The sequence below is a fragment of the Bos taurus genome, chromosome 10, assembly GCF_002263795.3.
Source record: "Bos taurus isolate L1 Dominette 01449 registration number 42190680 breed Hereford chromosome 10, ARS-UCD2.0, whole genome shotgun sequence".
Classification (NCBI taxonomy): Eukaryota; Metazoa; Chordata; class Mammalia; order Artiodactyla; family Bovidae; genus Bos; species Bos taurus.
Window position 1 is genome coordinate 32,553,757 of NC_037337.1, and position 22,035 is coordinate 32,575,791.

Here is a 22,035-nt window from a genome sequence, read left to right on the forward strand (position 1 = left end):
GTTTAAGCCTGTAAAGTTAGGGGTCATTTAGAGGTCAGTGCCAGCTGGGGGCGGCCTTTCCAGTCTAAGCTGGGACACCCAGGGCAGGGATAAAGGTAACTGCCAACCATAAACCCAGCCACCTTTCAACCCACTAGAAAGACAGAGCCTCAGGTACACATGGTTGATATTAGAGTCTAAGAAACATTTTCAAATCAGGTGGTGGCTGAATCACAGGAATGTTAAAGGAGAAGCAGTTATTTCGTCTAGAAGCCTGGATCTAATTTTGTTGGAAATCCAAAAATAAGTGCCTACTTCATGTTACTTTAATGTTTAATAATGCCCATCAAATATTCATGTACAAACAGAGTAAGATGATAAGAAATCTCCTTTATTTCTCCAAATTTAATAAAAACAAACCAATTTTCCACCATTTGCGAGTTACCCCTGTCCCCGTGCATTTAATGACACGCATTCCCCACACACTTGAGCTGATGCACAAGATTCACTGGCTGTGCATTTTCAGGGGGGACACGGAGGGAGGGGGTGGCCTAGCCTATAGCTAGCTGTTCCTTCAAAATAGAACCATGGATGATCTTTCCCAGGATTGCAACCCCGTGGACTGCAGCACGCCAAGCTCCCCTGTCCTTCACTATCTCCTGGAGTTTGCTCATTCCCAGTATTCCCAATTTCAAATCTTAAGTGCAGGGGGACTTCATGATTAATGAGTTCGCATGCGGTCACAGTCAGGAACTGAAAGCTCCTTCTTTGAAATGAGCCAGGAAAATTCTAGTGTGTGCTGGCAGCTCTGTGCTTCTGTGGTGTTGAAGTCCCTTTTGCGGAGGACAGCGGCCCACACCCTTTTAGGCCTCCTGTGAGCATTCTGGTGGGAATACAATTAGATTGAAGAAAAATAGCCGGGAGAAAACCAAAGGAGTCTTTTGCATAAGGCGTTTGTTTGGCAAACAATGCACTTCTTTATTACTTAAGAACGTGTAGCTCAGGTTGTCAAGAATGTCACACCCCCTCAGGTTTGGGCAAGTAAGTGACAGGCTACGTGAAGTGAAAAGAAGAAGAAGAGAGTGGGAACTGTATATATTCCCTCCAGGCACTTTTAAGAGTTGCTGAGGAATAGCTGATCAGATAGATCACAAAGCCTTTTTAGAAGTACCCCTCAAATCTTAGTGGTCTACTCTTTCCCTCACTGCTCTTACTGGGACCAAGGACAACTGACCTGAGAGTTGCACCAGCAAACTCCTTTCATCGGCTCAGATTAAGACCCATTGAGATGCTCAGAAGAGTGGGAGAAACCTTTGCTCTTCTCCTTGAAGTTTCTAATGGAGGACACACATGGCAGGGTTTTCACCTCTTATGTGCTACTAATCCCGGTTTTGTTTTTTCCTACAGAGCAACTCTTTAGGTAAAACGAATTGCTATTTTTTCCCTTTTTAATTTCACCCTTTTACTCTTTTATTATTTACATCTGGAGGTTGTTCCCTTCTTTATGTCTTTCTCAACAGTTCCCCCAAACACTCCCTTCCTCACAGAGTTGCAAGGCATCATGGTCCTTAGTTCTCAGCAGGAGAACTCCACACTGTCTTCAAACAAATAATTACAGGGAAGGTTAGAGGTTCACTCAAAGGTCATTTCTTTGGATACTCGTCAGAATGTTTACATTAGTAAAAACGGGGTCCTCTCAAAAGGTTGTTCAATGGGGGATCCACAACAATGCAGAACATTAAAAAAGCATTCTGTGTGCCCGCAGGTCTTTATAGAAGTGCTGAACTTGGAAATGCCACTCCAGTATTACATTTTCAACTAGTTACCATGGCATGGACTGGATGTTCACTAGCAGTTATGGCGATGGCCTTTCTTTGCCCAGTTCTGCTAAACAAATAGGCAGAGAGGCCTCTGAAGCTTTTTACTAGATCTTCTTAAAACAGGTCAGAGAGATTTTGCTTTTTTCGCTAGGGTTTCTCTGAACTGTTGTTCTCAAACAATGTTTGTGAACCATAGTGCTGTATCTTGCCAGATTCCTGATTCTACCACATTATTTCAAATCACACAGAATTTGTAAAACATATGGGTCCCAATTTTTCGGAACTCTCTTAACATACAACTCTTGCCAACTGTCAGCTCCCCCGATCCTAGGCTATCTTATGAACACCATAGATCTCATTATTAAAATTAACAATTAATAAGCTGACTGTAAGAACACTTCAACACTCAAAAATTAAATTACTACCACTGCACAGATGATCCATAGGCCATTCTTAGAAAACACACCCAATGTACATAAAATGAAGCCATTTAATTATAGACTTACAAAAATCAAACTAGGAGTATTTTTTTTTATTTCTTTATGTGAAATTTCCAAATGTGGTCTTTCCCCCAAATTACATGACATGAAAGTTTTTTCCACCTTCTCTGATATGTATTTTAAGATGAAGTTATTCAGTGCTCAAGCAGTAAGCAGAATATCAAGTTTTGATCTACTTAAAATTTGAAGTCTAAATTGAAAATTGCCTGATCTTCCATCTTTCAAGGTTCAAGCTCCATTCATATGGAAAAATGCAACTCACTGGTTCAAAGACAAAAGACATCTTAAAAGGCTCAAAAAGGTTTCTTGGATATTAAATGGGTCTTACAAAATAACATTTTGATGAGTTAAGTGTAAATGAATCAGACACATATGGATTAAGTTATCCTTGAATTTCACACGGGTTTAAAAACTAAGGGGAAAAGAGGGTGTTGGCAAAAACATTTTGGACTTTGCCAAACCCAAAACATTTGAAAAATTGCTGAAGACATCCAACTAACCAAAATGCAGCAAGCTGCACCCAACTTTAATGAAAACCCCCACAAGTTATTTCCAATCCAAAGACTGTTAGGTTTTTCATCTGTATCTGATATTAAAAAATGCTCTAAATTGTAATGTCATCCCAGAATGATTTTGAAGTTGAGGACACATACTTTTCTATTGGTATAAGCTATTTAACCCGAAATCACAAAGTCTTCTTAGATATTAAATAGCTCTTAAAAACATTCTGAGGTTTGTACAACTTGCATGTAAAATGTGCCACATATGATAAATGCCATAAATAAAATGTGCTAGTAAGCCTAATGCCTTATCCAGATTTCACTTAAAAAAAAATTCATTAGCCTCACTGTGACTTTTTAAGGGCTAGAGATAATTCCATTAGTGACTCCCTAGGGAATGAGTACCCTAAAATACACTACTTCCATTGATTTGTGTTGAACACAAAGTTAGTACACAGGCTCATGCAAAAGCTTTGGAGAGGATCTACTAAGACTATCTACTTTCTCACTAAATTTTATCAAAATAGAAAATGCATTAGTATGTGTGATCCTTAAAAATTATATACTTAGATGGTTAGCTTAAAAATAAACTTAATTACAGAAATAAATTCAATGACTTTCCAAGAATCATGAGGCCTTTTTGAGTCAACTTCGAGTGAATATATATGTGTGTATGTGTATGTGTGCATGTGTAAGTGTGTTTAGGCTAAGCCATGTCCGACTTTTTGCGACTCCATGGACTGTAGCCTGCCAGGCTCCTCCATCCATGGGATTTCCGAGGCAAGAATGCTGGAGTTGGCTGACATTTCCTTCTTCAGAGGATCTTCCCGACCCAGGGATCAAACAATCAAACCTGTGTCTTCTGCCCTGGCAGATGGACTCTTTTATATATAAGAAGAATAAACCCAAGAGAGGAAAATATCGTTGAAATCTCATCTTGTCTTTTTGGAGAGAGGTCTTCTGGAGACCTCTCCCACATCCCCACCTTAACGCCCCACAGAAAAAGCCAAACTTTTCTGTCAATGAAATCTGACCATGGTGATTTTCTTTTGAAAGTGTGTTCACTCCCAAGCATATTTCAGATCGATAGACACAGACTTAGGTATCTTTCTAGATTGTTGGTTGATTCCTTTTCCTTTCTTTTTCTCCCTCTTTTTTAAATGGCTGATAAATCCCTCCTTCTGGTTCACTAACTTCATTCCCCACTTGGTAACCCATTCCTTTTGGCAGCATTCCTTTTGTTAGAAAGTGTAGGCCTCCATGGAGTCAACTGGAAAGATGCCAGCCCTGAACCCTCTAAGGAGGAATCAAGAATCCCCGGAAATGAAGATTTTGCATGGATTGGTCTGGTCAAAGAAGTAGAGATAGAACTGCTGAAGAGAGATCAGATCAATTTGGAAGAGGTACTGTCCAAATACCTTGGTGATTGGGGACCTTTTAAAAAATGAAAAACCTGTTTCTTCACTTTTCCCAGCCACAGAACTCATCAGAGACGATGCTTATTCACAAAGCTTGCTACTGGTTGGGATTTGCAACAGTGAAGTCTCAATCAGGACAAATCCATTATTAAGTTTCTTTGACTCTTCTGAGTTCAAGAAGAAAGCATGTCTTTTTCTGTGCTGTGGTTATGGCTAAGAGCAGGGTTTTCTCAGTGAGATATACTGAAAAGGTTGAATCAGTGAATTAAGCAGATTTAATACCTTTAATGTGTACTCCAACACACAGATGACTGAGTCATGTCTCAAACCTGCATTTTTCATGGGTGGCCAGATAGTGTGTCTTTTCTCCCAGACAATTGTGAGCAAAGTAAGGTAAATGAATGAGATTCATGGGTTATTTAGGGATACAGTTATGGTTCATAATCAATTTCCCAGAGCTACAGCTTGATTTTTAATTTGATAGAGATGAGATTGGTCTACTGGAGATGCAGGCTTGATTCCTGGGTTGAGAAGATCCCCTGGAGAAAGAAATGGCAACCCACTCCGGTATTCTTGCCTTTGAAATCCCAAGGACAGAGGAGCCTGGTGGGCTACAGTCCATGGGGTTGCTAAGAGTCAGACACCACTTAGTGACTGAGCACAAACACAGATTAGTCTACAGCTCTCAAAACACCATAAACTAACACTTCTAAGTTTATAATATGAAAACATGATATTAATCTGGACTCACACACCTTTTGTAGCTTAACGAATATGCCTTGAGTACTGGAGTGTTTATGCTGACATGAAAAGCCCTGAGCAAAATTATCAAGTAGGTGATGCTTATCTTTCAACAGCTTTCTACTGTGGTTTCCCAAAATCATTTCATCTAACTCCTCCTTCAAGATAGGAGGGCTCACATAGGTTCTTTACTAAAATACCTTACTTTGGGTAACCCTTCTCAGATATTGTTCCATATTCCAGACTTCTCTGTAGAGCAAAGTGATGAAGAACATAGAAACATACTTTCTGCCCTTTCCTTGCTGTGTCACCATGGGCAAGTCTATGTAGACTTCCAAGATTCAGTTTGATTCCTATCTATAAGCTGGGGTGATAGTTGAGCCCAGATCATTTTGAGGATTAAGGGGGGTATTGCTTGTAACATCTTTGTGCCACAGTACCTGGCACATGGTAAAGGCTTGTTAAATGTTAACTTACACTCAAAATGCATCTATGCAATGCCCCCTCCTAAAGAGCTCTGTTTTCTTACAGGTAATAATTAACACTAGGTGGGTTATTATAAAACAAAGCCAAGCTGATTGATAAGAGGATAATAATGTGCTGTACCCCTGAATGTAGCATGTGTTCATGCCATGTAGGGTCTTCCCAGAGATTACAGCTAATCTAAGTGTATAATGTCATGGTGGGGATTTTAGACACTGGAGTGGGTGTCTGCTGGGGGGCAGGGTAGTGGGGTGAGCTATTTTGGAATCACTTTCTTAACGATTCTTTGGATCCTTGCAACTCTGTGCTCCATGGACCAACCATATCAACATCAACTCAAGCTCGTTAGAGCTACAGAAATAAGTGGTCCCTACCCTGGCACTTCCCAGGTGGCGCTAGTGGTCAAGAACCCATCTGCCAGTCCCTGGGTTGGGAAGATCCCCTGCAAGAGGGCACAGCAACCCACTCCAATATTCTTGCCTGGAGAATCCCATGGGCAGAGGAGCCTGGTAGCCTACAATCCATAGGGTTGTAAAGAGTCGGACACGACTGAAGCGACTTCACATGCACACACCTTGGCACTAATGAATCTGAATCAATATTCTAAAATATTTCCAGGTGACACATGCACATTTAAATTTGAGAATTCCTGCTCTAGGTCACATACCAAATACACAATCCAGTACTCTTACTAAGAATAGAAACTTGCAAAGATCAAGTTTTAATCAAGAACTGTAGCTGTAAATATGCACATACTATCTGAGATCTAAACAGTCCTTTAATCACTTGTTTTGGGCAACAAACAATTTAGAGTAATTTAATACTTTTCATTCCGTCAGTACCTCCGACAGGAAAATTTGGACTGATAAAGTGTTTTTGTGGAAACTGTTCTCTCTCAGGAATGGATAGCAGGGAAATGGTAGATTTCTATTTTTATTTCATGTAGTTCTGCACTGTTTAAGTTTTTAATAATAAGCTTGATTGTTTTTTATAATTTAAAAAATCTTTAGAATGACCTGGAGAATTTGGCATCCTACTCGAATCAGGCTTACATGGCCAATAGTAGAGACTTTTTAATAAAAGTATTTGAGAAATTCCTTGGAGATAGGGAATTATCTTTTATTTTCTTTATAATACTGAGGAACAATAAACACTATTCCATAAGGATAATCACACTCGATAACAAAACATCCCAGCAGGTTATGATTTTGAAGCACTGTTACTCTCCCAGAACACCATCAGATTATTCATATGTGGCTCTTTATCATGCACTATAAAAGTGATCTTTCAAAGCTACTTGAAAGCAAGGGAGGAGAAAATACGCAAACTTCCTTAGCTATTCATATCTAGAATCTATCCTCTTAAAGATAAAATACTAAGTCAATAGACATAAGTTGTAGTGTATTACCTCATTCTGTACATGATTTATTGCAGATGGAAATCAACTAGAAACTGAATTACTTTGAAAGTTTTACTACTGACATTAAAATTCCAGATCTGTATACCTATACTCCTAATAGTGCTTCTGAAAACAATTCTTTGCAGACACGGAAGATACATCTATAACTTTATTCAGTTCTATCAGCATTAAAAAAACTGGAGTAATCATCTTCAAAATTTCCAATTATGAAGTCCCTGTTCATCTATCTGAACCTTATTGCCTGACTGGGCTTTGAAAAAAATCAACCAGTCACTTGACAATCAGTTACACACATTTTAGCTGGTTCTCATCATGTTCCTAGCCACTTACTAATTCGTGCTAACAGGAGGAGATCCTTACAAATCTAGCATTTCTTTAGCTTTCAAGACCCCCTTTGATTGGAGTATTAATTCTCTATCCTACTTCTCAGTGGAAGCCACCTGAGCATTAACTTGCCAAAAATATACCAAGCTGTTTAGCAATTATGTATCAGCTATGTTTGAGGAGATCAAGGTGCACTCGCATGCTCTATGCTATGGATATCTCTCTGATTAGCTTGTCATCTGCTCGGAAGAAGATGTAGGCGGATTCTCCCATACAGTCTAGCAGGCCAGCTGTTAGCTGCCTGTCAAGCCCTCAAGTGGACAAGTAGTCCAGGAGCAAAAATGTCACTCCTTTGATCTGGCAAGGAGCAGCTGCTGATTTATAGAGTAGGACTTTGTTCTTCCGTTCTATTTTACTTTCTTTCCTAAGGCAGAACCACAAAATCCAGGAGAAAAAAAAAAGTGCCGTTCCCAGCAACATCAACAAGCTCTGACAACTGCAACAGGGTTTTTCTTGGCCCGAACAAAGCTTTCAGGCATCTCCTTTGACGCTCACCTTTCCCCCCCCCTCCCCACTCCTCACCATTTTTTGCAATGCGGTAGTTATTGTTTAATTCAGCTTCTGTAAATGGAATGGACTGTGGCCAGCAAGCCTGGGGCATAAACACACCTGTATGAAAGGAGCCTTATTGTAGCAACCATCCACAAGCAAGCTCGCATGAACCACGTTCCTGAGTTCAGAAAGAATGCTCCATTTTTCCTGACAGCAAATTTTACCCTAAGTGAGTTTCTACTTTTGTTGCCACCAACCTGTGATGACCACATGTGAACTGTTTCCTCTTCAATGGAATTACACTCTTTAATCCAAGAGAAAAAGGGATTCACTTTTTTAAATCTGTGAGCAAACAGATCCATCAAAAATGTTTATTCACTGTCTACAATATCAATCATTAAGCCTTGAATTAAACAACATCCAGAAAGGCTTTTGCAAATGCAGTATCAAAGATGCCATAATGTTGATTTCGTTACCACTGATTTATACTGACACAGGCTTCCCTGAGTAATATATAAGGAAAAAAAATCAACAACAAAATCTCCATAAGCCATATGCATCGCCTTGCTAAGAATTAAACTGGTTTCAAATGCACGATCCTGTTCTCAGTGGATACATCTGTCACGTCAGAGATGCCCTGTCAACCAAGAGGGACAGGAAACAATGTGGCCTTGAGATAAGCTGTGAGAAGTCAGTAACCATATGCAAGCATATATATGTACATGTGTGTATACACATACATGTATGTGTGTGTATGTACACACGTATACATATCAGGCAATACACTTTGCAGAGATTAACACCTGGCTAAGTTTTCTGTGTGGCTGCTGGAAGGAAGGGTTAAAAGGGTTATCAACTCTAGGATATGTAGACATATAACCACATAGGTCACAGAAATTTTGTGGGTGGCGGGAATGCTGAAAACGAAGGAGAAAAGAATGGTTGTTTAAACACCCTTTTTTGCCATCAAGCCATGTTCTAGTGTTTGCTCTCTTCTCCCCTTTCTCACTTTCACCAGGATGAACAGACTTTTTTCAAAACCTTGTTCTTTGCTCTACCCTATGTTCCCCTTTGGTCACACCTCTTCAGTGTTTAGAGGATTATCCTAGTCGAACTTTCTCTGGGACTGTGTACAGGTCCCAGGGAGAGACTGGGTTCTGGTGGGGGGCGGGGGCAGGAAGATAGAGGAGAGGAAGGGCTGCTGCTGCTGCTGCTGCTGCTAAGTCGCTTCATTCGTGTCCGACTCTGTGTGATCCCATAGACGGCAGCCCACCAGGCTCCTCTGTCCCTGGGATTCTCCAGGCAAGAACACTGGAGTGGGTTGCCATTTCCTTCTCCAATGCATGAAAGTGAGAAATGAAAGTGAACTCGCTGAGTCGTGTCCTATTCTTTAGCGGCCCCATGGACTGTAGCCTACCAGGCTCCTCCGTCCATGGGATTTCCCAGGCAAGAGTACTGGAGTGGGGTGCCATTGTCTTCTCCGATAGGAAGGGCAGCAAGGTATAAAGAAGCAGAGATTCCATATGGCCTATTTTCATCCTTTTTCAATTCTAAAAAATTTAGAATGAATAATTCTTAAGGTCCACAGAAACCTGTACATGCATCACACACTGATAACTTCTATGCACTATATCTAACAAAAGACAAGTTTAATGACAAAATATGACAAGGTCATATATAATAAGAACTTATATATAATATGAAAATATATAATCATATGACTTTCTCTATGTCCACATACATATTTAAAATTTTGAAAATGCAACTTATGCCTTTAAAAAATTTTACTCTTCACAACTACAGAAACAAATTGAAAAGCACAATTCGAGAGTACATGATAATCCTAAATAAACATGGTCCACACTCAGTAAATAAGTGTGATGGGGTCAAAAGAGAAGTCAGAAGTCAAGGTAATCATCAGCTTCTTGGAGGAGGGAAGTTGGGCCAGATTAAAATAGTATAGATTATTGAGAAAGAAGGAAACAAGGAAATGGTGTGTGTGAGGACACTGAAGTAGACTAAGGCCCAGTGTGTGCAAGGGAGGGTGCAGGCACTGAATTCTGACAGGCTCCTGGTTTTGGTCTGGAAAACACCACCACAGTTAACATACAAGCTAGGGGAGGCACCTTTATTTTTTCAGCTTTATTGAGATACAACTGACATATAACATTGTATAAGTCTGACATCAAGACTGCTTGGAGAAATATCAACAATGTCAGATATCCAGATGATACCACTTTAATAGCAGAAAAGGAAGAGGAACTAAAGAGCCTCTTGATGAGCATGAAAGAGGAGAGTGAAAAAGCTGGTTTACAACTCAGCATTTAAAAACTAAAATCATGTCATCCAGTTCTATCATCATGGCAAATAGATGGGGGAAAAGTGGAAATAGTGACTTGGGCTCCAAAAATCACTGTGGATGGTGACTACAGCCATGAAATTAAAAGACACTTGCTCCTTGGAAGAAAAGCTAGACAGCATATTAAAAAGCAGAGACATCATTTTGCCACCAAAGGTCAGACATAGTCAAACCTTCCCTGACATAGTCAAAGCTATGGTTTTTCCAGTGGTCATGTATGAATGTGAGAGTTGGACCATATAAAGAAGGCTGAGCACCAAAAAACTGATGCTTTCAAATTGCAGTGCTGGAGAAGACTCTCGAGAGTCCCTTGGATAGCAAGGAGATCAAACCAGTCAATCCTAAAGGAAATCAACACTGAATATTCATTGGAAGGACTGATCCTGAAGCTCCAATACTTTGGCCACCTGATGCAAATAGCTGACTCATTGGAAAAGACCCTGATACTGGGAAAGATTGAGGGCAGGAGGAGAAGGGGTGACAGAGGATGAGATAGTTGGATGGCATCACTGAGTCAATGGACAAGTCTGAGCAAACTGCAAGAGATAGTGAAAGACAGGGAACCCTGGCATGCTGCAGTTCATGGGGTCACAAAGAGTTGGACACAACTGAGTGACTGAACAAGTTTGACATGTAATATTGTATAAACTTAAGGTAGTGTTGATTTGACACATTCATATTTCAAAATGATTATCTGACACCTCCATCACATCACATAATTACCATTTCTTTTTCATGGCAATAACATTTAGGATCTATTTTCTTAGCAACTTTCAAATACATAAGACTGTTAATTATCATCACCTGGCTGTTCATTGGACTTCTAATACTTTCTCATCTTGAAGCTGGAAGTTTGCACCCTTTGACCAATATTTCCCTATTTCCCCCACCCAGGTGGAAGTTCTTGAGTAACAAATTGAACCTCTGAAATTCCTAAAGACTAGAATGATAAAATATGGTGCCTGAGGAAGATCTATTCTAAGGGCTACGTATGAGCTGATGATTCTAAGGGCTACGTATGAGCTGATGAGAAGCAAGAAGCTAAATGGTAGAAAGCTGTTATATCCCAAGCAGAAGAGGGAAATGTATACTCAGACTAAGTTGGTAGAAATACAAAAGAAGTGGGACACGCGGCTTGGAGAACTGCTGAGGAATTCTGCTTAGATGGCAAAGAAAAGATACAAATAGAAATGATATTATAAGAGGATAAACAAGAATCTATGTCTGGTATGCTATAGTATTCATTTGATAAAAATTGGAAATTTCAGAGGAATTCCTACTTGTTATGGCAAGGGGGCGCAAACTCAATGTTCTAAAAGTTACCTTTGAGTTGATGGGACTTTCAGGCTGAGAAACTAGGCAGGCCACTCAAGATAAAGGACAAAAAGAGAGTGAACGGTCAGAAAGAAGCGACTTTAACTTCAAAACCCTCTCGTCTCTTCAAACCTCGAAAACCAGATGAATATTCCAGACTGCAGCAACAAGTATAAAGTGCCTGCGGGGGTGCTAAGTCACTTCAGTCGTGTCCGACTCTTTGTGACTCTGAATCATAGCCCTCCAGGCTCCTCTGTCCGTGGGATTCTCCAGGCAAGCATACTGGACTGGGTTGTCACACCCTCCTCCAGGGGATCTTCCCAATCCGGGGATGGAACCCCAGTCTCTTATGTCTCCTGCATCGACAGGCGGGTTCTTTACTGCTAGCACCGCCTGGGAAGCCCGATAAACCGCCTAACTAGTTCCAAAAAATGACTTCCTCTTCCTATATCCTCCAGACTTTATGAAGTCCATTATCAAACAATGTCTGGTCAATTGTTAATTAATTGTCGGTAAAAGCCTTTATTCCTATTAGGTCCAGCTTGCTGGTTTTTAATTCTGAGATAATCTGTGTGATTGGAGGCTGATGGTAATATGTCCCTGGCACACTGTGTACACGTCATACTTGGTGGAATTTACAAAAAAGTTTTAAAAATCTGAAATAGGAAAAATATACAGAAGATGGTGTTTTTAAGCAAGAGTGGTAAGACAATCAAGGGTGGGTTTTCTCCAGGTGGTGACAACAATTTAGAAGAGAATTGATAGGACAAAGTGTTACACTGAAAAGGGACTCCATTAAGTGTGATGGCTTCCAAATTGTGTCCTCCTTTCAAACCATATTTTTCTTTTTAAATGGGCTTTTAAAGTGAAAAATATAGCACTTCACCCAAAACGGTGTGGAAACAAATGGTTCTCAAGTCTCTATTCTTCAACTCAGGCCGAACTACCCCAACACCAACAATCTAAGGCCACTTGGTGTTTGGCAGGAAGGGGCTTGCATGAGAATGTCCCCACGGTCCTTTCATTTGTCGGTAGGGCTCCTTTTTCTAAAGCAGCAGGGGAGACCTCAGAGACCAGCACGGCATGCCAGGAGTGTTTGTACGGGCCAGCCTCTTATCCTTCTTCCAACTCTCCTGCTGGTTTAAAAGAAAGAATGTGGCAGAAGACACATTTGGAAGGTGGCAACATTCTTAGGGCCCTTTATCAATACCACTGCTTTCTTTAAATTGTAGCTTGGTCTCTTGTTTGAGAGGCTGAGATTTTAGCACTTTTAAAGGGAACCATAAGTGAGAAATCTCCTAGGTGTTAAGCTTTAGAGTGGCTTCAGCCCAAAATCCAAAAAAAAAAAAAAAAAATGAGATTAAAACACAGAAAGTCAAGTAATATTAAAAGAAAGATCTAACCAAGTATTATAAATATGTATATAGGGTACAGTCTTTCTGTTTAAAGCATGCTATTTAACCAGTTTCTACTGGTATCTAGTCCAGGTGCCAAAGAGGGGAAAAAATCAAAGATTTGTAAAATTTCAAAGTCACTTTAAATAGACTATATTTCTAATAGCTATACATCTAACAATAATTTTAAAAAAATAGTATGAAAACATATCCCATGATGTCAAGAGGCAAAAAAAAAAAAAAATCTATTCATAAATACATGACTTAATAATGTCCTCACATTTATGATGACCAGACATCAAGACCAAATTCCAAATAAAATTTCTTGACTGCCTTTCCTTATAACAAATTAAACATCTTTTTACTTTGATTTGCAGCTGGGTAGCATTCTGTATCTTCTTCAGAGATGTTATATACAGTCTTCCCAACGTGACGGTATTATTACCCACAAAATTTTTAGCATCATCCCGTAATCATAAAAGACATAAAATATATCTTTATAAATCACAAGAGACTTAGCAAACCAGCAGTTATGCCACATCTGCTTTAGTCCTTAAATATTTTAGCTTTAGAGGGTTAGTTGGTGGATTTCTTTCCCTCGAATTGCAGAGAAATAAAGACATCAACCTTTGATTCCCGTATTCCACACACAGCTACAGTCACCAATAGACAAAGAAGCAAATACTGTGTACTGCAATTTGAAAGGAATTTTTTGCATATTCACATCTCACATTTTCAGAATTCCCTAACGTGGCTTAACTATTAGAAATAGAAATGATAGCATTTGAATTTTCTCCATTTTCACAGTAAAGATAAAGTAACAAAAATAATTTAATTTAGAAATTGGTTTAACTGCTATACAGTTATGTACATATAAACAAAAAGACAATTAATAAGTATAAAGTTAATATGCCAACTGCCTAGGAACACACTATTTCTTCTGCCCTTGGGGCCTTTCTCTCATGGCTGTCTGGTAAACACACCCTTCAAAATTCTTATCAGAGAATATCTTTTTGAGGTAACTTCCCAGATTCCATGGTTTGAGTAAGAAGCACTTCTTCAGTCAGTAGTACCTAGTTCACAGATCCATCACAACATCTATCCAATACTATAATCATAATGTATACATCTAGCTTCTCACCAGGTAGTCCCAGAGGCCAGGGCCACATCTTAATTGTACATTATTGAAAGCATGTCAAGCATACAGTACATCTTCAGTAAAATGTATGGTGAAGTGCTAACCAAATGACAAAGAAAAGTTCCTCTGTCTTGGAAATAATGTCAAATTGAGAATGGAAGAGCCCAGAGGAATTTCCTGTCCTCATTTTGCAAGTGGCTGAATAGCTGAAGCCCTGATAAAATGACAGCATATTAAAAGGCAGAGACATTACTTTGTCCACAAAGGTCCGTCTAGTCAAGGCTATGGTTTTTCCAGTGGTCATGTATGGATGTGAGAGTTGGACTATAAAGAAAGCTGAGTGCCGAAGAATTGATGTTTTTGAACTGTGGTGTTGGAGAAGACTCTTGAGAGTCCCCTGGACTGCAAGGAAATCCAACCAGTCCATCCTAAAGGAGATCAGTTCTGGGTGTTCACTGGAAGGACTGATGTTGTAGCTGAAACTTCAATACTTTGGCCACCTGATGCAAAGAGCTGACTCATTGGAAAAGACCCTGATGCTGGGAAAGATTGAGGGCAGGAGAAGGGGACGACAGAGGATGAGATGGTTGGATGGCATCACCAACTCAATGGACATGGGTTTGGGTAGACTCCGGGAGTTGGTGATGGACAGGGAAGCCTGGTGTGCTGCAGTTCATGGGGTCACAAAGAGTTGGACACGACTGAGCGACTGAACTGAACTGAACTGATGAAATGATTTTTCCTAGAATGGGGCAGAGCTAAGGTGGGAAATAACTCTGGTGTGCTGTCTCTGGGCAGTGCTCTTTGCACTCAGAAACAACTGAAGATACAGACTAGAGGCATTACTTTAAAGGTGTGACTCCATCTGGCTTTACAGATGCCAGGCAAATCTTATGTACAGGTGTGAAGGAAGGGAAGGACTTGACTTGGCAGAAAGTGGGCATCAGACTTTTCTAACCTGCGTAACACTGGGGAATGATAAGTCCAGTTCCCGGAGAGGGGAGAATAAGCTGGGAGTACTGGGAACTGAGGTCAGTGGAATATTATGGTGTGTGTGTGTTTTGGGATAGACGAATAATAAGTAGAAAGTGAAGAAGGAGGAAGGAAAGAATAGAAAGCTTTCTTAAGGAAATTTTTCCCTCAGATTGTACTCTGAAGGACACTGGTGTCAATGTTTCAGTGTTTCTCCAAAACAAAGATGGTAAGTCAAATTGTGGTAGGGAACCAGCACTAAATGAAACAAACAAAGTCAAAGTGTTAGTCGCTCAGTCGTGTCCAACTCTTGCAACCCCATGGACTGTAGCCTATCAGGCTCCTCTGTCCATGGGCTTTCCCAGGTAAGAATACTGGAGTGAGCTGCCATTCCCTTCTCCAAGGATCTTTGCAACCCAGGGATCAAATCTGGGTCTCCCACATTGTAGGCAGATTATTTACCACCTGAGCCACCAGGAAAGCCCAAGCATATATTATGAATCTCTAAGAAGGCATGATAGTACAAATCAAACTTGGCTTCAATTATTAAGATTTTGAGGGGCACTAGGCTATGGTTTTTCCAGTGGTCATGTATGGATGTGAGAGTTGGACTATAAAGAAAGCTGAGCGCTGAAGAATTGATGCTTTTAAACTGTGGTGTTGGAGAAGACTCTTGAGGGTCCCTTGGACTTCAGGGAGATCCAACCAGTCCATTCTAAAGGAGATCAGTCCTGGATGTCCTTTGGAAGGAATGATGCTAAAGCTGAAACTCCAGTACTTTGGCCACCTCATGCGAAGAGTTGACACATTGGAAAAGACTCTGATGCTGGGAGGGATTGGGGGCAGGAGGAGAAGGGGACGACAGAGGATGAGATGGACTCGATGGACATGAGTTTGAGTGAACTCCAGGAGATGGTGAGGGACAGGGAGGCCTGGCATGCTGCGATTCACAGGGTCGCAAAGAGTCAGACACAACTGAGCGACTGAACTGAACTGAGGGCTCCAAGGATATGAAAAAATTAAGGAGTATTTTTTTAACCAAAACTGTGTTTTTAAATCATTTATGAATTTGAAAATAGGATTTCCATGTTCCTACTTCCCCAAGTCAGACTCAAAGATAGAGAACCATTTGTAGGGCTCTTGTTTTATATCTTGTGCTTGACTAGTCACTCAGTCATGTCCAACTCTTTGTGACTCCATGGACTCTAGCTCCATGGACAGGCTCTTTTGTCCTTGGAATTTTCCAGCAAGAATACTGGAGTGGATTGCCATTTCTTACTCCAAGGGATTTTCCCAACCCAGGGATCAAGCCCGCATCTTTTAAGTCTCCTGCATTGGCTGGTGGATTCTTTACCACTGTCCTTTCTGGGAAGCCTGTTTTCTATCTTACCTGTTCACAACACCCCCTCCCAAGATTATTATAAAACCTGACTACTCCACTGCCCTTGGACCCCTAAAAATATTCAGGTTGAGAATGTTCTTTGAATTTCTCTATCTCAAAGATAGTTTGATCATTAGGAGAGGATGCTAGGCTAGGATGTTTGCTCTAATTTTCCCCTTTTCCTACTTTTGTCGTATTTTCTTGCTCAATGAAATATTATAAAAAGCAACAACTATTATTGGGTATTTTGCTCTGTGTACCTAAAATTTCTGCTTCAAAAATGATTCAGAAACTGAAGACTAATCTTAAAACTAGGAGGTTTTTTTTTTTTTTTTTTTGGCAACACCCTCTGCATCTTTCATTAATGAGAACTAAAACTTGGGCTGTGGCCATCTAACTTTAGCATGTCGACTACATGTGTTAGAGACTTCTACATACGGAGGGTGGAAGATGGAAGGAGAGAGACAGAGTCAGAGACAAGGTAGTGGGGGGAGCAGGACGTTAAGGAAAGACAGAAATGAGAAGGCAGGAGAGACAGGAAAAGAGGAAGTGCTGCTTTGGCTAAAGTACCTCAATGCACATCCAATGCTCCACCCTCCTCTCCCCTCCCAGCCCCCGCCCCCAGCAATTCTACTTTCTTGTTTACAGAGTGTACAAGTACAAAATCAGCTTTTACTTAGAACTGTGTTAAACACCACCTGCCTGCCCTCTGAACCTCGCTGTCTCAGGAAGACGTCAGCCTGGTGAAGGGCTCCGGTTCTATAAGCAATCCTGTCATTCAGGCTAACAGCAGTGATTCACTCACAGGAGGCAAAAATGACTCAATTGTTGGGCTTATTGACTCCAGGGAGCACAGCTACTCTATCATTACCATGGAGTGCAAACACCCTGAGCTCTGTGTTGGTCCACTTAAAATTACTATTTGCTGTGAAGGATTGGCAAAGCAATTCTTAAAATGATGGGGGTGAAAGTCAGGCGAGCGCCATTATGGGCTTTTCCTTCCGTTTAAGCAGAAGTAAGCAGTACAGGACTCGTTCTGAGACTGACCCACTTATTTAACCTTTTGTTCACTTTGCTGTATTAACATATATTAACTGACTATATAAGCCCTGGGGGGGATTACCTCATGACCAAATTACGGTTCCATTTTCATGGGTAACCTCTCCTTGGGTGGAAATTAAACCCCAACATAAATACGTTGTCAGTCCATACAGAACTGAGGAGAGATGCCCACAAACAAATGCCGAACGCCCATCCTGCAAAGACCACGGCAACCATGGAGAGGTTTGGTAAATTAGACACTAGAGGAACTATTTGAAAAACCAAATAAATTTAATTAAATAAGTTACAAAATTATTTTCCCGTCTCTTATCTACTCCTCTTGGTTAATATCCATGACATACTGATGTTGCATAATTGCTCTTATGGAATGCTGCAGCTCTGAGCCATAATGAGCTGCCTTTGCACAAAGGCAGCAAAAGTGGTTTCCCTACAGAGTTATCTTCTCAATTATTTATACTTGCAACACTTTCACATAATGGCAGTTTTAAAATCAAACAAACAAAGCAAACCGTACAATAAAGGAAGGAGACTAGAAGGTGCAGGGACCTTTTCTTTCCTTTTTGAACACCAGAAAGGAGAGACAGGCCACAGCGACTCAGCTGAATTTGGTTTCTTGAAAAGTCTCGGGGGCCCTGCAACCAGATGACATCAAAGCATTTGAGATTGCCACCTAGGTGAGGGATTAGAAACACTCTGCATACCTGCCTTGCTTTTAATCTGTCATATCCAAATATATAAAGGAATGCAAACTTAATTTTTGCCTTTTACAAGTTGGCCTTGAAAATTCCTAATCAGAAAACTTGACCCCCTACTCTCCGTTCCTGGGAAAAAAAAAAAAAAGGTGCTCAACTGTCAAAATGACGTCAATGTAAGCAGAAAATGGCTGTGTGTGTCGTGGTCCCCCAGGCAGCAGAGGGGCTGGCCAGTTTTTATGGTGCTTATTTCCACTGTCCATACCTGCCTTTGGTTAATCAGTCAAAAACTTACACACAAAAAAGCTACTTTACAGTTCTACTATATACAGATATACAAAATAAGATAAAGGGTGTATTTAAGCATTATGGAAAAACTATTATAATATTTAATTTTGGAAAATCTTTGATATGAAGTGTTATCACTGCTATGAAGTTTCAACTTAGGTTGTTCTTAGCACTTAGCTTAGTCGACCATTCGGAGTAGGTACTCAGTAGGCATTAGCCCGGTTGTATTTCCAAGTTAATCTATAGATGTGCTTGAAGAGCTTGTATTTTAAGAAATTAAAAGTCAACTTTTGACCAGACATACATTTTGGATTTGCACAAAAATTTACATTTTAAGATTCTCCATTAAACAGGCAAAGATTCCAGCCTTTAGGAGGTGGTTACTACCTTCATTTGAAGAGATATTCTTCATCATATAATGGCCAGTCATACATCTGTGATTGAAGATATTTACCATCAACACCAGTGAGATACAACTTTTATATCAGCTATCAGCCAGATCCAAAGAACAAACTCTTAAAGCAACTATTTCCTTAAATTCCCACAGAGAAAGATTATAAAGACACCGTAAAAATAACAATTTTAAAAACCTCAAAATTTGTTTCTTGCAATTTGCTTATATGCACACACTGAATTTACAAACACACACACACACAAACATACACACACACACATATATTTGCTTTTCATTAATGTACCTTACATACCTTGTGACTTTAAATCTCTTCTTTTTACAAAGTTTTTAAAAAATTAAGATTTTTTTCCCCCCCAAACACACAGGTACTACTCTGAAAGGTCAGAAAGAAAAATAATACACCCTGCTGAAAGGAAATTAGACCATTATTCATAACCCACCCGAGGACAGGCTGTGGGTGAGGTTGTCAGAGGGAAGCAGTTGGGGATAAGTGGGGATCCACCATCTTGTATTGCTCCACCCCCAGGAATCTAATGAACCAAATATCATATTGTAGCCACTTGCTGCTTCTTACAACTCCTCTTAGCCAGGGAAAGCTAAGAAACAACCATATTTTTTGGCTACTTCCTCTAGTTCTGCCACTCTTACCTTCAGTGTCAAATTGTTTAGTGGTTGGTGGAAGCTGAAAGATTGTAGGCCCAATTCTACTTCTCAATATAAAACAACAGTCTATTATTTGGGCTTCTAGCAGCACTGCTGCTGTTGTTACTGCTAAGTCGCTTCAGTCGTGTCTGACTCTGTGCGACCCCAGAGACGGCAGCCCACCAGGCTCCCCCGTCCCTGGGATGCTCCAGGCAAGGATACTGGAGTGGGTTGCCATTTCCTTCTCCAATGCATAAAAGTGAAAAGTCAAAGGGAAGTCGCTCAGTCGTGTCCGACTCTTAGCGACCCCATGGACTGCAGCCCACCAGGCTCCTCCGTCCACGGGATTTTCCAGGCAAGAGTACTGGAGTGGGGTGCCATTGCCTTCTCCGTCTAGCAGCACTAGACACCTTAAACACTGAAAAATTATCTTTCTAGGTGAGTGCATGTGTGCTTATGGACTGGACAAAAGACAAAGGGTAATATATGGAGAATGCAGACAATGGTGAGAAAACTCTTGAGCCAGAAGATTAAAAACAGAATCCTGGTATAGACAAATATAAATCTGAGTAAACTTTGATGTAAGCCTTCCCTGGTAGCTCAGACAGTAAAGAATCTGCCTGCAATGCAGGAGACCTGGGTTCAGTCCCTGGGTCAGGAAGATCCCCTGGAGAAGGGAATGGCTACCCACTTCAGTATTCTTGCCTGGAGAATGCCATGGACAGAGAAGCCTGGTGGGCCACAGTCCACGGGGTCACAAAATGTCAAACATGATTGAGTGACTAACATTTTCAAACTTTGATGTACTGCAAGTATGTCTGATGTTATGCATAACATAAATTGGGAAAGGTATACATCAAGGCTGTATATTGCCACCCTACTTATTTAACTTATATGTAGAGTACATCATGTGAAATGCTGGGCTGGATGAAGCACAAGCTGGAATCAAGTTTGCAGGGAAAATATCAACCTTAGATATGCAGATGACACCACCCTTATGGCAGAAAGTGAAGAGGAACTAAAGAGACTCTAGATGAAAGTGAAAGAGGAAAGTGAAAATGCTGGCTTAAAACTCAACATTCAAAAAACGAAGATCATGGCATCCGGTCCCACCACTTCATGGCAAATAGATGGGGAAAAAATGGAAACAGTGAGAGGCTTCATTTTCTTGGGCTCCAAAATCACTGCAGATGGTGACTGCAGTCATGAAATTAAGACGCTTGCTCCTTGGAAGAAAAGCTATGACTAACCTAGACAGCGTATTAAAAAGCAGAAATATTACTTTGCCAACAAAATTCTGTCCAGTCAAATCTATGGTTTTTCCAGCAGTCATGTATGGATGTGAGAGTTATAAAGAAAGCTGAGCCCCAAAGAATTGATGCTTTTGAACTGTGGTGTTGGATAAGACTCTTGAGAGCCCCTTGGACTGCAAGGAGATCCAACCAGTCCATCCTAAAGGAGATCAGTCCTGGGTGTTCATTGGAAGGACTGATGCTGAACTGAAGCCCCAATACTTTGGCCACCTGATGCAAAGAACTGACTCGCTGGAAAAGACCCTGATGTTGGGAAAGATTGAAGGCAGGAGGAAAAGGGGACGACAGAGAATGAGATGGTTGGATGGCATCACTGACTCAATGGACATGAGTTTGAGCAAGCTCAGGGAGTTGGTGATGGACAGGGAAGCCTGGCGTGCTAAAGTACATGGGGTCGCAAAGAGTTGGACATGACTGAATGACTGAACTGACTGATGCAGAACATATTTTTCAAAGACACTGATGCAATAACTAATATTTGAGTAATCATTACATGAAAGATTAGTTAAATGTTGCAGCTTAGTTTTGGGGTTTTCAAATATGCGTAAGTTCTGAAGTCTCAGAATCTATGAATGGACTCTAGTTCATCTGAAAAGCACAGATGAACTTCTGGCAGTTAAAAGCAATTTAAAGGTCAGTAGATTGTGGGCGGAAGTGAATTGGCTTGGAGGGTAAAACCAACAGCTGACTGGGGTGAGAAGGTGTGACTTTCATCCCTGTAAAAGCTCCCACTGATGGGAACAGAAGCTGCTATCAGTGGCTTGAGGGCAGTAATATTATAAGGCCCTCAATTCCCAAACGTGATAGATTCATAAGAAATCTTAACCTCGATTTTTTCCAGCTTTCCTCAACCACAGTAACAGACTCTCAGTACAGCAGCCAATTAACCAAGAATTAAAAAAAAACCCACAAATCTATATCAATAGCTTTGCACACAAAAAGAAAGATGTGTGAAGTAAACACTTAATCATTGTTGTAAATGATCTGATCCAGGATGTCTAAGAGCCAAGGAAGTTGAAACAGACTACGGTTGAAAAGACTAATTAAAAAAAAAAAATCAGAAGAAATAACATATTTCTCTCTTTTCCTGTAAGCATCTGATACATTTGCTTTTACACTGTAGTTTTTAGTAACAGGCCTTGAGCTTACCTTTGACTAGTGGAAGATGATCTGATAAGAGCGTTTGTGCTTAGTCGTGTCTGACCCTTTGTAACCCTGTAGACTGTAGCCCACTAGGCTTCTCTGTCCATGGGATTTTCCAGGCAAGAATTCTGGAGTGGGTTGCTATTCTCTTCTTCCAGGGGATCTTCCCTACCTAGGGATCGAAC

At 40.6% G+C, this 22,035-nt stretch overlaps 1 protein-coding gene across 8 annotated transcripts in view; it reads right to left on the reverse strand.

Annotated features, from left to right (window-relative positions):
* The window catches only part of MEIS2 (Meis homeobox 2), a 224,135-nt gene that overhangs the window by 6,196 nt on the left and 195,904 nt on the right, over window positions 1-22,035 (reverse strand). The window lies entirely within an intron of this gene.